Source organism: Chelonia mydas, chromosome 13 (genome assembly GCF_015237465.2).
Source record: "Chelonia mydas isolate rCheMyd1 chromosome 13, rCheMyd1.pri.v2, whole genome shotgun sequence".
Taxonomy (NCBI): domain Eukaryota; kingdom Metazoa; phylum Chordata; order Testudines; family Cheloniidae; genus Chelonia; species Chelonia mydas.
Window position 1 is genome coordinate 37,162,674 of NC_051253.2, and position 14,731 is coordinate 37,177,404.

General features: G+C 41.9%; 1 pseudogene; it reads left to right on the forward strand.

Annotated features, from left to right (window-relative positions):
• Positions 1-3,326: 3,326 nt before the first annotated feature.
• Positions 3,327-4,262, forward strand: LOC102931464 (annotated as a pseudogene).
• Positions 4,263-14,731: the final 10,469 nt, after the last annotated feature.

Below are 14,731 nucleotides of genomic sequence, written 5' to 3' on the forward strand. Positions count from 1 at the left end.
AATAAAAGCTGGCTAACTGAGGTCTCAGAATATAAATATAAAAGGGGAAGCATTATCAAATGGGTACATTTTTAGAGAGGCCCCATGGGGATCAGTTCTTGGCCCTAAGCTATTTAACCTTTTTATTAATGACCTGGACAAAAACATAAAATCACCATTAATTTTCAGGTGACAAAACATTTGGGAAAATGGTAAATAATGAAGAGGATAGGTCACTGATACTGAGTGATCTGGATCGCTTGGTATACTGGGAGCAAGCAAATAATATGATTTTTAATATGGCTAAATATAAATGTATACATTAGGAATGAGGAATGCCGGCCATATTTGCAAGATAGATGACTATAACCTTGCAAGTAATGACTCTGACAAAGGTTTGGGGATAGTGGTGGATAATCAGATGAATATGAGCACCCAGGAGGTGGTGTAACCAAAATCACAAAAGTAATCCTTGGATGCATAAACCAGGGGATCTCAAGCAGTTGTAGAGAAGTTATTTTACCACTGTATTTTGCACTCATGTAACTTCTGATGGAATATCATGTCCAGTTCTGGTGCCCACAATTCATGAGGGATGTTGATAAATTGGAGAGGGTTCAGAGAAGAGTCACAAGTGTGATTAAAGGATAAGAGAACATGCTTTGTAGTGATAGACTCAAGGAGTTCCATCTGTTTATCTTAACAAATAAAAGGTTAAGGGGTGACTGGATTACAGTCTATAAGTACCTACAGGAGAACAAATATTTAATAATGGGCTCTTCAGTCTAGAAGAGAATGGTATAATGGGATCCATTGGCTGGAAGTTGAAGCTAGACAAATTCAGATTGTGAACATTTTTAACAATAAGAGTAATTAACTATTGGAACAACGTACCTAAGATTGTGGATTTACCATCACCGACAATTTTTAACTCAAGATTTGATATTTTTTTCTAAAACATCTGCTCTAGGGATTATTTCAAGGAAGTTCTCTGGCCTGTGCTATACAAAAGGTCAGATTAGTGATCCCTTCTGGCCTTGTAATCTATTAATCTATAATCCTTGATTATAGACAAAATTACAGGTCTGGGACCATGACTCTGAGGTGATATATAAGCCAAGTATGGATTCTTCATAAAGTAAGGGAAAAAAGGAAATCTTCTCAACTTATTTGAAATATCTCGGAAGGATGCCCCAATTTATTGCATTGTAGATGATATACTACCTTTTCCTGTTGATCAAATGTGACAACTACCAGTGCAATCATTAAGCCAAACAATCAGTATGACCTGGGGACAGTCAGGGACATCAATTGGCATTGATGGAAAAATGCTTTCCCTGGACAATTCAGCAGAATAGACATTTGGACCTAGGATCAAAAGGAATTTTGCCAACTTAATGTGGAAAGTTTATTCATACTGATTTAGGTGACTCCCATTTACCTTCTCCTTTGAGGCCTTGTTTGAGAGTTAACTTTCGTCCAGAATCATAAGGGATGCAAAATCTCCCGACAGAAGGCTACTATATATGAAGATGAATGAATCATAACTCAGTCTCTGCATTTAAATTACAATTTGGTCCATTGTATTGGAGTATTGAACGAGAGGTAAGAATCCTCTTGCTTGCTTGCTTTCTCATAATTCGTGTTTCTAAATGAAGTTTTCTGACCTTTTAAGGCTGGCATTTCAAAGTTTCTAAGAGAGTTAGGCATCCACACCTAGTGAAATTCAGTGAGTTGAATGATTATTAATTTATACACATTGGAAAATTGAGCTAAATTTAATTTCTGTGTTTTGTTTTATTTTTTGTTATTTGTCTAAAAGTTCTTTGCAGGAATACACATTTCCACCACTTGTTTATGAATATAGGACCAAATGCTGATCTCAGTTTGACCAATAGAAATCTGATGTAAATTCACATACATCAGGAAAGTTCCTCTGTATTTAATTGTAGTTGATACTAAAGATAATGGAGATATAATATTATAACACTGATTTGAGGTGTGTAAGATTGACTACTTATAGCCTGTGCCCTCAAAAGTATGCAATCAAATTTGAAATGTAATGCAATGAGTGACTTTTTAAAAAAATTACTCTAATATGCCTAGAGAAGTCACATACACTCCTTCAGTGGAGGTTTTCAAAAGGAGGCTGGATAGCCATCTGTCTTGGATGGTTTAGACACAACAAATCCTGCATCTTGGCTGGGGGTAGACTAAATGACCCTTGAGGTCCCTTCTAACGCTATGGTTCTATGATTCTATTATTATAAATTACTCTAATATGATCTCACGATTAGTTAGTTTTGTTGGCCCTGATGCTCTTCTGGTTTTCATCATTTTTACAATTTAGTAACTCCATTGACTTCAAAGGAGATACTCCTGATTTATTCTGGGAGGAGTAAGAGGAAAATCAGCAGAAGCAGTAAACTAGTAATAAGACTGGAGACATCTGAACACAGTAAATGGAGACTAAACAGTAATTAAGTAGGGAGTATTGTCAAATCATGCAAATACTATTCCTAATAATAAAGCTATATATATAAATTTTGGACAACACTAGTCCCCACTCCTTTATACAAGTTTTATACCAGTGTAATTCCAGTAAATGGAGAATCATCCCCATTGACGGCAATGGAGTTATGCCTAATTTATACTAGCATGAGTTAAAGGGGAATCAAATCCTTCATTCTGTGCATCTTGATTCCACCTAAACATATATATTATTACGTTTTTTGTACTTTTATGCATTGTATGTGTGATATATACTGAAACCAACAGACATAATTTGTGAAATTAGTTTGCAAAGTGGAATCTTGGTTATTAGAATAATAGAATATATCATAGAATATCAGGGTTGGAAGGGACCTCAGGAGGTCATCTAGTCCAACCCCCTGCTCAAAGCAGGTATTAATAAGACTATTGTTGTATGAATGATGTTTAAGATCATATTGTGAGCTCCTATCTTGTGCAGATTTTGCAAACTGCCCAAATGACTTCATGCACCTGTATTTGAGAACATCAAGCGTGTTATGTTTTCCCTTCTCCACTCAAATGTCGGGAGAATATGGATTTAGTAGCTGAGACAGATTATTGTGCTAATATATTTTAACATAGTTCAGTTTGTTTATATGCTTTGTTAAGTGTTTACAGTATGACAAGTAATCTATCTATCTATCTATCTATCTATCTATCTATCTATCTATCTATCTATCTATCTATCTATCTCTAATACACACTCCCCCTCTGTCAGCCCCTCTCGAAGCTTCAGTTGCCCCATTGCTGTAGTTTCTGATGCAATACGTGACCAAAACTTTAATCTTTGTTTCTATAGAAGGAACACTCAAGCAATGGAACATAGTAACCACACCAGAGTGACCAAGTTCATCATGCAGGGGCTCTTTGACCATCCTCACCACCAGGGGCTGTTCTTTGCGCTATTCCTGTGCCTTTATACAGCTGTCATCATGAGCAATTCCCTGATCATTGCGGCTATTGTCATCCACCCACCTCTACATACTCCCATGTACTTCTTCATCGCCAATTTAGTCCGGGTTGACATTTTGTGCACTTCCTCGGTTCTACCTAAAATGCTGGAAAACATGATGCAGGAGAAGAAAACCATCTCCTTTGGAGGCTGCATCACCCAGCACTTTGTCTTTACATCGTCACTGGTAACAGAGCTTCTGCTGCTCACTGTCATGTCATATGACCGGTATGTAGCCATTTGCCACCCCTTGCATTATGTAAAACTCATGAGCAAAGAAATTTGCACCTGTTTAGCAGTCAGTGTCTCGTCTGTTGGTACCATCAATTCATTTGTCAACATATTGCTTGTGCTACACCTGGATTTTTGCGGGCCCAACCTCATCCAGCATTTCTTTTGTGAGTTCCCAACAATACTGGCACTGTCCTGCAGCTCCACCTATCTCAGTGAAATTATGATCTTCCTGGCTGACATCTTCCTGGCCATGGGGAACTTCCTGCTGACCACCGTGTCCTATAGCTTCATCATCATCACCATCTTGAAAATCCAGAGCCCCAAAGGGAAGCAAAGAGCCTTCTCCACCTGCTCCTCCCACCTGCTTGTGGTCACCTTGTAGTACTCCACCATCATCTACACCTACATCTGGCCAACATCCAGTTACTTGCTGGATAAAGACAGGAAGGTGGCCATAATTTACACCCAAGTCACTCCTACCCTGAACCCTCTGATCTACAGTCTGGGTAATAAGAAGGTCAAAGTGGCCATGAAGAAAATCCTTCCATTCACCACAAAAAAATAATTTTTCCAAGCATGAACGTGATTATCACCTGCCTCGTTCCTTTTGAGCCAACAGAGAGAGCTGTGTTGCCAAAGTAATCAATGTTGGCTAGTGTCGGGTTACAAATCACTTTAGTGTTGAATGCAGGGTTCAGTAAATGTTGTTATTCTGATTCTACAAGTAAAGGGAGGCAGAACTTTGCTTAGCCTGTCCAGATTGAGGGGGTTACCCTAAACTGGACTGAACTCGCTAAGCAGGGGGCTCGGATGCCAGATCTCAGTGGACAAAGGGAGAGAGAGGTGGGGACAGGTGTTTCTGCATGGTAGTGTGGGCTCTGCCTAAGAGTTATAAGCACCATTTGACCTGCCCCTCTCCCTTGTCTAAAGGTAGAGCTGATTAGGCTCCACTGAGAGTCTTTTGTTTTGTTGAATGACCACTAGAGCTGAAATCACTGATAATCAGGTCTAAGTGCTTAGATCTGCTGTAGGACAGCACTTCTGTGGAGGAGACAGCCCAGCTTGCACTAGCAGGGAGGTTCCCCCACTGAGAGCTGAAATCACTGAGAGCTGGGTGACACCCCAAGAGACCGACTCGCAGAGGTCACAGTAGACAGGCAGGTGTCAGCGGAAGGTGAGGGCATAGAGACAGCGGGGACGGAGCATACGACGGCGTGATGAAGCGAATGGTGGCACGATGAACGACAGCGGCGGCATGAATGAGGGTGCAGCAGCGGTAGCAGGCAGCGAGGCAGAATGCCTAGCATCAATTGTGAGTCAGTGGCAGCGGCAGCTAAGACATTGCTGGACATTTCTCCCCTCCCCTCCCCAGCTGGGAGGTGAACTCTGGGTCTCCGCTGGTCAAGCACAGCAGCTGTGTGTGGGGGGCAGTGGAGGGAGAGGGGAGTGGTGTCTTAAAGGGATTTGTTTGTTGGATTTTCACACCGTAAGGTGAGAAATGGAGGCAAATGACACTGCCCAAAATCCTTGGAGAGGGAGTTTTGCTCATGGTCAGATATATTCAAATTATGGGTGTGGTGTTTTCCTAAATTGGTGCCAGGTTTCTTTCCTCTTTTCATGAAATGTTTTCTCTGCTGTACACAGACTCAGTGCCTGTGAGTGGGGAAGTGTTGCCTCCTAGAGACACCAAGGGAGGGTGTTTAATATTCCCTGATTACTGGGTGCGGGGTTTGTGTTATACTTGTGAGTGGGACACTGGATATTGAACACAGCCCTGGTTGCTGCTGACTCCACCTGGCAGAAGGGTTACAGTGCAAAAACTTAGGTGCCAGGCAAAGGTGCCTATAATGTTTGAAGGTAGCTGATCAGGAGTTTTGTGAATCCCAGTGAGACCTGATTCTGGGATTTAGGTGCCTAAAGTGGCAGTTAGATGCCTAAATCCTCTTGTAAATCTAGTCCCTAGATACTTTTGAATATCTCATTGAGTGCTTATATACAAAATATGGCCCTAAGTGCTTAACTCATGTTTCAAACTCTGGCCCCAGGTGCCCAGCCTGCTCAGACACTTGTGAAAATCCCATAAGAAACTGTCCACCCAATAGTGTAACTACCCAGATGTTAGACAAAGCCCTTATTGGACAGCTGTTTTTCACATAAATACCACTCCAGCAGCTAAGTACCATAATGAAACCAAGTTCATATAGTACTAAAGCTAAAAAAAAAAAAAGATATTTATCTTCCATTGTTATTAAGAGATTAAAACTTTTAATAATAATTGATAGAAATTTACCACTTATTCAATGGAAAGCCACCCCTCTTAAAAATCAGTATTTTATTTTATTTTTACTTTGGTTAAAGATAAAGCTAACTTGTCAGTAAAAGGTACTGCTCTGGAATATTTTTTCCAGGTGTTGGTATTCTGTTTTTTGTACAAACACGAAAAGATCCCACCAATAACATAAAGAAGAACCTGGAAAATTCAGATGGAAACAAAAAAAATGCCCAAGACCACCACTGAAGGCTATGAAAGGAAGAGAGGGAGAAAAAAACAAATGTAGTGCAGGTTATATATGCACTCAAAGAAATTGGGCTCAATAGTATTCAAAGAAAAGTGATAAAGTAAGGTCTCAGTCCTGCAAACACTTAAACATAAGATTGACTTTTCTACTGTGACTGGTTGCAAAATCAATGGGATTACTCACAGAAGTAAAGTTAAGCATATGTGTATTTGCAAGATTGGGGACAGAAGTTGTACTCGCTTTGGGTGATAGCCTGCACACTGTGTGTGACCACCTCTGTTCCAAGGCTGGTGTTTATGTGTAAGTAAAACAAGTCACATTAAGAAAAGTAAAGTCACATTAAGAAAAGTCACAAACCTAAAATGTGTGACAGAGTGGGATATTTCTGTATCAAATTATGACCTCCATTTGGTACTGTGTGGTAAATACATGTCAAAATATGCCCAAGGTGAACCTATTGAGTTGCATTTCAGACAGCTGCCCTGACCATTAAAGATGCTTGATACCACGCTGAAGGACACCTCTCACACCAGCTGGCCCACCCTCCTGGACAATGGTTTTCCTACTCAGCGGCCAACAGGTTGGGTGAGCAGGACTGAGGGATGGAGCATATGGCAGGTTGAGCACATGACAGGAAGACAGGGATCTAACAGCAACTGTGCCCGTATTCCCCCTCTGTGGTTCAGCAAGGGCACTCGCCTTTAGGCTTCTGGCTCCTCAGCTGTCACCTCTCTTGGGCAGAGACCTGCATCTCCATCCCTCCTGACCAGGGTTTTTCCAGGCTGCACAATTCCCTGACTATCCTGTGTTATTCCCAGCAAGCCCTAAAAGGCCTGTAAATGTCCATAGTCATAAATTACCACACAACCCTTTCTAAGCAGGCACATTTATTGTTCAGGTGAAAGCATTACAGAGGAAACATCTTATAACAATAAAAGAACCTACACAGATGCTAATGAGCCAACCAGCAATCACACAACCTCCAACCTCAGAGTCTGGTATGAGTCAGTCCTTCAAACTCCATCTAGAGGGTTTTCTGTGGTTACAAGTTCATAGCAGCTTTAGCTCAGAACAAGAACCTGCATGCATAGGTCAGTCTTTCCTTTATACAGCGTGGGCCTTTGATCTTCAGAGTCTGGGAAGATGTAATCATCAGATAACGGTCATTTCCTCAGGGAGTAGCTTCAAAAGGCTGGGGGTTTTGTACAACCAGAAGAGGAAATTTGCAGTCACCTCCCCCTACAGATTCCCCAGGCAAATCACTTGACACTGTTTGTTCAAAAGTTCATTCTTGCCTGTCCCATTGTTCAGTACAGTCCACTGAAGTTCATAATACTTTCCAAGGCTCACAATAACCCATCACCTTTGTATTTAATGCAATGGATGCCAAAGAGACTTAAACAGAATGTAATCAGTTTTTTTGAGGATACTCACACCTACGTAGGAGCAGCACACTACTCTGATTGGGGAGTTGACTATCACATAATCTAAGCAGGAAGAGAAGGAGAGATAAAACAAGAAGGACAGTGCTTGGGCTCAGTTGCTCACAAACCTCAGACTCCCAGAAGGGGTGAGGTCAGACAAGGATCGTTTTTTATTAAAACTCTTGAGTGCTTTTAAGAGTAAAGTGAGTCTGGTTAAGAAATCCCTCTGCCTGGCCTTGCTTTCTTGCCATGCTGTCCCTGATGGGGTTAAACTAGAATCTCAGAGAGACCATGGTGGGATGGGACTCTTGGGGCGTACGTGTAAGCAACTAGGGTAGCTCAGGGAGTCTGGGATACCGATTCCAGAATCAAGAGGCAGCTGGATACCAGGGGTCTGAACCTGGGAGTATGGAACAGGAACAGTGACCAGACTCCACCCAGACCCAGTTAACTTAGAAGCACATGGGATCCACTGGTTGTGTCTATTTGTAATACACAGGTTGCCATTTAGGGTCATACAGGGCCAAATTATAACATAGGGCTCTTTAACAGTGAAAAGGATAACAAGAATCAATGGCAGGAAACTAAAGCCACCATAATTTAAATTAGAAATAAAGCACACGTGTTTAACACTGAGAGAGATTAACTGTTACGAATTACACCTGGTAGGACACGCACACAAGTGCTACGAATTACACCTGATAGGACACGCACACAAGTGCTACGAATTACACCTGGTAGGACACGCACACCAATGCTGCGAATTATACCTGATAGGTCACGCACAGTTCGAATCTAGGCTGAGGCACAGAAATAAAGTCCACAACTGCAGAGTTCCCAAAAGACACTAAGTTTATTACGCTCGAGCGTGGTGCCCCCCTGCTAGCCAGGAGGGGACCCTGAATACAGATTATACAAAGGTTATATACTTTTTAGCAAAGCATGTTGCCCTCGTGCATCGGAAACCTTAGCCAATAAACAAACCCTTGTCTTATCTACCACCTATCCCTGCTTGGTGCATTCCTCGTGCTAAACCAGTATGTTAATTACACAGCATGGTCCTAAAGCCATGCATCAGTAACTTTTATTATCAGGATGGGAGGCCTCACATCAAGGCCAAGAGACAGGGAGTTAGAGACTGACAAAAACCAGATACTGGGAATCAAGGCAGGCTGGAGACAAGGAGGAGGATTTTCACATGGATTCAGTATCTAAGGATTACTCCTCCTGGTGTATGATGTGCTGGCATTTAAACAATGGTGGGCCCCAAACCAAAATGGAGTCACATGTGCTAACTTTTCCTTAACATTAACTGATTAAACAAATTCCCAGGGAAGTGGTGGATTCTCTTCATGGCATCAAATTCAGACTGGAGGACTTTCTGAAAGATTCTTTATCCAAATACAAATTATTGTGCTCAATACAAGTGTAATTGGATGAAATTATCTTGCCTGTGATATGCAAGAGATCAGACTAGATGATTTAATTGTCCCTTCTGGCCTTATACTCTATGAATGAATATTTGATGAAGTTAGAAAAACATGACATATTAGAAGAATTGTTAGAGATGCACATTCTATTCAGTGAGGTACAAGAAGCACTCATACTGTGGGGCTGAGCAAATGTTCCAGAAGAGATGGCTTTTCAAAGAAAGTATTGAAGAAAGGCAATGTCTTTTTTTTCTTCTTCAGAAAATCCACTTTGCATAATTGACACAATGGGTCTCCATAAGTGTGATGACACCATAACTCTGGATCACATATATGGTCTTGATCCAACAGTTGATCTGTTTATCTTTGAGCACATGAGTGGGCCAGGGAAGTCAAGGAGTTGACTCATATGCTAAAACGTGTTTAAGTGCTTGGCTGGAACAGGGTCTATACAAGTGACAAGATTTTACCCTTCTAATTGCCACTCCTGAAAAATCGCTCTCTAATCTGAAACTCAATATGGGTTTTCCTTCCTATATAGAATTATCCTGTAAACCAAATTTGGCTCTCATTTCTACTCTTTTATATGATTCCCATTTACTTTCTCCTTCGGGGCCTTGTTTGAGAGTTAAATCTTCACCAAATTCACAAGGGATCTAAGATTTCCCTACAAAAGCCTACTCTATATGAATGACAGTCGTTGTCAACAAGCCATATCTCAGTCAGCGTCTGTATTTAAATTGCTGTTTGGTTTATTGTATTTGAAGATTGAATGAGAGATAAGAATTTCTTTCTTTCGTTCTTTCGTTAGTTCTTCTAAATCAAGTTTTCTTCTTTAGGATGATATTTTCAAAGGCTCCTAAATGTGTTAAGCACCAACCCCCTATGAAATTCAATAAGAGTTAAGTGATTACTTCATTTATACTCTTTTGAAAGTCAAACAATATTTATTTTATGTGCTGTATTATACTGTTTGCCATTTGGCTAAATGTTCCATTCACTTAAACAAGCCAGTTTTTACCAGTCTAGTTGAGACCCACTTTTGCTGATTTTCAGAATTTTTTTTTTAACAGAATGAGTTCAATTTTTGTTGCTTGCCAATCTTACAGTACAGGCCACTGCATAACTGGGCCTGGTTCACTGATTTCTATGGAGCTACTCCAATTTACACCAATGTGGATCTAGTACTGTGTTTTAGGACAGTTCACCAAGGGTTTGGTGGATTCTCCCTCTCTGGCTATTTTAAAATCCAGATTGGATGTATTCTTCTAAAAGCTCTTTTATAAATCAAATACAAGTTAATTCAAGGAAGTCTTACGGCTTTTGTTATTCAGGAGGGCAGATTAGATATTTGCAATGATCTTGACTTTACATCACTCTGGCAGTGTAAAAGGACTTTATAATGGGAGTAAGTTATATTTAGACTCACTTTGAGGTGGCTTTGTTTTACTGGAGTGGTGTAAAATAGCCTTATGAAAGATTCACAAAAAGACTTAGGTGCCTTAGCCATTTCTGGTACCTAAATCCCAGAGTCAGTCACTACTGGTATTCACAAAACCTGCACTCAGCTGCTGTTGAAAATTGGTAGGCTCCTAAACTCACTCAGCACCTATGTTTTTGCAGAAAAAGTTCCATAGGCAGTTATGGGCATGCATATCGCTGTCCTCTCTAGGCATCAGGATGCCTTAACTCTAGAGCAATTAATGAAGATAGGTGTTCGTCTGCCTCAGTTTCCTGTGGAGCTATGATGCTCCCTGACTCCATCGGCCTCAGGCAACACAAATACTCCCCTCTTAGCCTACACAGGCTCTACTATCCCTGTGCAAGTGAGCAGTAGCACAATCCACCCACTGAGATCTCCAAGCATCCCCCTGCAGTGTCCATCCCTTGGTACATTGGATATTCACCACTCTCAGATGAGCAAGATCCTCAACTGGAGCAAATCTCATAACTCCATTGGTTTCATTGGAGCTATGCTGAATTAGAATAGCTAAGGGCTGGACAATATTTCATGCAGATGTAGCCAGAGTTAGTATGAGTGCAGAGGTGTTTATGCATGGACGATTTGGAAATGAACTTCCCCATCATTCAATAAGTATGTTTCACCACTGACTTGCATCCTGTGTAGCCATTTACCTTCGTGCAAAGTCCCTGAGATTCTCCTCTCACCTACAGCAGCTTTACCCCAGAGTAGATCAGGAGTGCTCACCAACACAAGATATAAGCTCTTGGACAATCAGGTACATTGCTTTCTTTGAAATTATTTCAGATTCAAACCATTTTAAGTGTGAAGAAAATCAAATCAGGAATGCAAAGTGGATGTGAAATTATACTGAGGGTGAAAATAGTGGGGAATTCTGATTTAATGCTCTTGATTCCCATTTATACTAAGGGTTAGATTCACAAAGGGACTTAGACATTGCAATGCTAATGTCTGGTGTACACTACAGACCTATATCGGTATAACTATATCATTTAGGGGTGTGAAAAATCCACACCCCTGAGCGATGTATTTATACTGACCTAACCTCCTGTGTAGACAGTGCTATGTCGACAGGGGAGCTTCTCCCACCAACATAGCTACTGCCTCTCAGGAAGGTGGATTAACTATGCAGAAGGGAGAGCATTTTAAGGGTAGATGTGCCCTCTAAGTGATCACACCTATCTTTTGGGCACCTAGAAAATCACTGTGATGCACAAAGCTGGAGTCAGGCACGATAGGTGCCTAAGAATGGGATCCACAAAAGGTAGCATGCTAGGTGGCTCCGCACCTAAGCTCACCAATAGGAGATGTCAAAGAGAGGGTTGTGTACTAAGCCCAGCCCCTCTTAGGACTTCAGCACCTAAACCCAGGCCAGAGGGAGACACCTATCTCTGCTTGGGATTCTCAGCTTTGAGCCTTCTCTTGGAGGTCATGGGGAAGGAGCTCCCTCATAACTTACATCTCTGTGGTGAAAGCACTTGCCTAGAATGGGGGGAACCCTGATTCATGTCTCTCCTCTGACTGAGGAGATGTGACCAGTAATCTGCCACCACTCAGGTGAGTGCTCTAGCCATGGGGATAGTATGTTGAGGGGGCTCCTTCAATCTCTCCTGCTGAAACTGTTCCACTTTGGATAAATACTTCAAGAGCCATAGGACCAGAAAGAGATAGAGAGTGCACAAGTATGAGAATGACTTTAGATCCTACAGATTTATTTGGGCATAAGCTTTCATGGGTAAAAAACCCACTTCTTCAGATGCAGAAGTGGGTATTCACTCATGAAAGCTTATGCTTCAATACGTCTGTTAGTCTATAAGGTGCCACAGGACTCTTTGCTGCTTTTACAGCTCCAGACTAAAACGGCTAGCCCTCTGATACTAATTGAAGAGTTCTCCCAGAACTGGATGAGTTATTCTGGATAAGGAGAATGGAAAGGGCCTTGGAGGGGATCCCAACACAATGCAAGGAAGGAAAATGACACATGGGAGAGGAAATGACAGCAGGAACCCAGAGTTCAATTCCAGTGTTAGAATCATAAAATCATAGAATATCGGGGTTAGAAGGGACCTCAGGAGGTCATCTAGTCCAACCCCCTGCTCAGAGCAGGACCGATCCCCAATTAAATCATCCCAGCCAGGGCTTTGTCAAGCCGCACCTTAAAAACTTCTAGGGAAGGAGATTCCACCACCTCCCTAGGTAATGCATTCCAGTGTTTCACCACTCTCCTAGTGAAAAAGTTTTTCCTAATAGCCAACCTAAATCTCCCCCACTGCAACTTGAGACCATTACTCCTTGTTCTGTCATCAGCTACCACTGAGAACAGTCTAGAGCCATCCTCTTTGGAACCCCCTTTCAGGTAGTTGAAAGCAGCTATCAAATCCCCCCTCATTTTTCTCTTCCGTAGACTAAACATCCCCAGTTCCCTCAGCCTCTCCTCATAAGTCATGTGTTCCAGGCCCCTAATCATTTTTGTTGCCCTCCGCTGGACTCTTTCCAGTTTTTCCACATCCTTCTTGTAGTGTGGGGTCCAAAACTGGACACAGTACTCCAGATGAGGCCTCACCAGTGTCGAATAGAGGGGAACAATCATGTCCCTCGATCTGCTGGCAATGCCCCTACTTATACATCCCAAAATGCCATTGGCCTTCTTGGCAACAAGGGCACACTGTTGACTCATATCCAGCTTCTCGTCCACTGTAACCCCTAGGTCCTTTTCTGCAGAACTGCTGCTGAGCCATTCGGTCCCTAATCTGTAGCGGTGCATTGGATTCTTCCGTCCTAAGTGCAGGACTCTGCACTTGTCCTTGTTGAACCTCATCAAATTTCTTTTGGCCCAATCCTCTAATTTGTCTAGGTCCCTCTGTATCCTATCCCTGCCCTCCAGCATATCTACCTCTTCTCCCAGTTTAGTGTCATCTGCAAACTTGCTGAGGGTGCAATCCACACCATCCTCCAGATCATTTATGAAGATATTGAACAAAACCGGTCCCAGGACTAACCCTTGGGGCACTCCACTTGATACCGGCTGCCAACTAGACATGGAGCCATTGATCACTACCCATTGAGCCCGACAATCTAGCCAGCTTTCTATCCACCTTATAGTCCATTCATCCAGCCCATACTTCTTTAACTTGCTGGCAAGAATACTGTGGGAGACCATGTCAAAAGCTTTGCTAAAGTCAAGGAACAACACGCCCATTGCTTTCCCCTCATCCACAGAGCCAGTTATCTCGTCATAAGGATTACATGGGATTTAAGCAGCACCACTGGAGAAGTGGGGGGATGTAATTTCTTTTCTTTCTGTATGGCCAGTTTTGGTCAGGACATCTTTCAGAATCTCAACAAACAAGGCCCAATGTTGTCATGGTGGATCGATGGCCTCAGGAATTGGTGGGGGTGGCAACCATCATGGTAAAGCCCTCTCCTTGCAGTCTACCCACCTGCTTCTGATCCCATAGAGTGATCCCCAGGTAAGTAATATTCCAAATGGCCTCATCCCATCAACATTCACCAATCAGTCTGGTGATTTCAACTGTAAACATTTCCACCCATTTCTAGAATCTTGCTGCTCATTTCCATGACAAGCCCAGAAATTACCAGGAGCCTTGGAGAGCACTTATCACCGTTCTGTTCATTAAACAAGCCAGGTTGTACCAGTCTATTTGTGTCCCACTTTTTCTTTGTGTGCCACAGGACTCTTCTTCAATTAGTAATTCAGTTTGACTCTAGCTTTACCTCCAGATCTCAACAGATACGTGATTGAAAAAATGTGGGTTTTTAATGTCTCACAAGAAATTCGTGAACAGAGAGAGAGTCTGTTTTTATATTGTTATCATACTTATTGGCTCAGGAATGGAATAAAATAGAATAGAATAGAATAGAATATTCTGATTCAGCGAGACTGTATACGAACTAATGTGCTACACAATGGGAGAGATTTTTATAGGTATATAGGTACCTAAAGTGTTTTTCCAGCACATCTAGGAACCTAAATTGCTTTAAAATCAATGAGTTTTAGGTGCCTAGGTGCTTTTGAAAATCCCAGTATGTACCTAAACACCTTTAAAAATCTATCCCATAGTCCAGCTACTGTGACTCAGCATAGTTCCACCTATGTCAATGGGGTCCGATCCTCAGCCTAGCCCTACTGCAGTCAGTGCAACACATCCCCAACTCAT